The sequence below is a fragment of the Phaseolus vulgaris genome, chromosome 5 (genome assembly GCF_000499845.2).
Source record: "Phaseolus vulgaris cultivar G19833 chromosome 5, P. vulgaris v2.0, whole genome shotgun sequence".
Lineage (NCBI taxonomy): Eukaryota > Viridiplantae > Streptophyta > Magnoliopsida > Fabales > Fabaceae > Phaseolus > Phaseolus vulgaris.
Window position 1 is genome coordinate 13,214,634 of NC_023755.2, and position 212 is coordinate 13,214,845.

The following is a 212-nucleotide window of genomic DNA, read 5'->3' on the forward strand; positions in this document are numbered from 1 at the left end:
GGCTTGGCTTTTTGTGCCTTGGTAGCAAAATTGGTGAAAAAGTGAAGTCGTCGTTTTTGAACAATCTTGGTGGGGAATTGTCCCAAATGCATCTAAAATGAGGTGTGAAAAGTTTGGTTGCTAAAGGAATTGATCTTGGTTGGGTTTTGCCTTAGCCAAGTTTGGTGGCTTGGCCTAGTCTTTTTTCCTTGGTAGCAAAATTGGTGGAAAAG